Source organism: Fukomys damarensis, unplaced genomic scaffold (assembly GCF_012274545.1).
Source record: "Fukomys damarensis isolate Sample0158 unplaced genomic scaffold, DMR_v1.0_HiC HiC_scaffold_31, whole genome shotgun sequence".
NCBI classification, from domain to species: domain Eukaryota; kingdom Metazoa; phylum Chordata; class Mammalia; order Rodentia; family Bathyergidae; genus Fukomys; species Fukomys damarensis.
Genome location: NW_022900943.1, coordinates 6,875,817 through 6,878,193, shown reverse-complemented (window position 1 = coordinate 6,878,193; position 2,377 = coordinate 6,875,817).

Genomic DNA, 2,377 nt, shown 5'->3' with positions numbered 1-2,377 from the left:
GACTCTTAATTTTTCAGCTAGATAAAATACCTTATGTCACATTATGTTTTTAATATAATCAACTGGTGATGCAAATGCCTAATATTAAGGACTTTTTTATTTTTTAATTGAGGTATTAAAATAATGATGAGAATGCTTAAATAGACATTGCATGGGTAGTGAACATAAATTCTTTTGTAACCAGATGACTTCTTCATCTATTCAAGTTTTCTTTATTGTCCATTTGGTCTTCCCTACTGATTCGTATTTGGGTTTAATTTTCTCTCTCATCAGGTTCCTATTTTGCTTGTTTAAACCTTTTATTCATGTTGGAGAAAAATCATTGAGCACTTCTGAAAAAAAAACAGAGAGCTCTATTTTTACTGATCTACTTACAATTTTGCATAAGAAAATAAACAATTGCAGAGCTCATCTTAAAATTTTAAAAAATGATTTAATAATGACCACTGATGAAAAAGAGACTGAACTAGTATGTGCAGTATCACCATAGGGTGAAACAAGGAATTTGCTAATAAAAGGCCATTGTCTATTTCACCCATAATTTCTAATTTGAGATATTAACATGATTCATAAATGAAATACTTGTCTATTAACTGGTTTCAAAGTATCTGAGGCATCGATTGGCTGCTGGTCATCCTTCCCTCTCTGCCTGTCCATGGCTGTCTCTACCCGTTAGCTGACCTGTTTATTTCAAACCTCATTAACACAAGTGCAGCTGTCTTGGTGTGGAAGAGTAGCATTGGAAGCAAGACTGAGAAATCACCTTCAATGCTAGCTTGCTTATTTCTTGGTAGAAAAACTTCAGTGAGTCATTTTCCTTTTCTGAGCCTCTATGAGTAAGAATAACTACCTTACAGAGTTGGTGTGAAGGCTATATCTAAACTGTGTTGAAAATTTGCTTCCATGCTTAGACTTTTTCAGTATGAGTGCTTCTCAGTTTTTCAGGCACACACAGATTAAAAGGCTTCCTCTCTAAACCTGAAGCCAGGCATGACTTTCTATCAACAGCCGAAGCAAGAAGAGCCCAAGTTTGGGAGTGCAAACTGGTGCAACCACTGTGGAAATCAATATGGAGATACCTCAAAGAGCTGGAATTAGAGGATCCATTTGACCCAGCCTTCCCTCTGCTGGGTACCTTTCCAAAAGAATTAAAAGAATCATATCACAGTGATATATGCTCACCTAGGTTTAGAGTGGCATAGTTTGTAATAGCTAAAACTTAGAAACAGATCAAGTGCCCATCACTTGGAGACTGGATAAAGAAGATGTGGTTTTGTTTAAAATGGAATACTACTCAGCCATAAAGAATGAGAAATTAGAGTCATTCATAGGAAAATGGATACATATTGAGGATATACTCCTAAGTGAAATGAATAAGTCACACATGTATAAATACCAAATAGTTTCTCTGGTGTGAAAAACTATAATAGTACATAAGATCCTAATGATATAATTGTCAATGTGAAATTGGAAGAAGAGGGCTAAAGGTGTAGGAAAATTGGGAAGGGTAGGGGAAAGGTAATAATGGAAAAGAAAAAAATGAGAAAATGAAAAAAATGAAATAAAGTATTTGTAAATAGGGAAGGGAAGAGGGGGTGAAGGGAGGGCAGGGACAAGGGGGAAAAGTGAGAACCAGATATTCTGCTGCTGGGTATCTTCCCAAAAGATTTAAAAGCATCATAGCACAATGATTTATGTGCACCCATGTTTACAGTGCAACAGTCTGTAATAGCTAAATCTTGTAAACAGCCCAAATGCATATTAGCTAGTGAATGGATAAAGATGTGTGTTTTTCTAATGGAACACAACTTAGTCATAAAGAAAGACAAACTAGAGGCATTCACAGCTAAATGGATGAACACTGAGGCCATACCCTTAAGTGAAATAAATAGGAAACACATGTATGAATACTGAATAGTTTCTCTGGTGTGAGAAATTCCAAGAGTAAATGAAGACCAAAATGTAGAAGAGATAATGTAAAATGGGAAGAAAAGGTCCAAAAGGGAAGGGGAAGGAGGGAGGGGGTAGGGGAAAGGAAAGAAAGAAAGACAAAATATGACAAAAGGTAAAAATGGAAACAACATTTTTGTAAATAGGGGGTGAAGGAGTAGAAGGGAAGGGGGGCAATGGGAAAAAAACAAGATCAAAGATATATCATGTACAGGTTCAAATTCCCAATGATGAATGTGATCATAATATATACCTAAAATGTACCAATAAACTTAATGGAAAAATGAATGGATGGATGGATGGATGGGTGGATGGGTGGATGGGTGGATGGGTGGGTGGATGGGTGGATTGGTGGGTGGATGGGTGGATGGATGGGTGGATGGATGGGTGGGTGGATGGGTGGATGGATGGGTGGATGGGTGGGTGG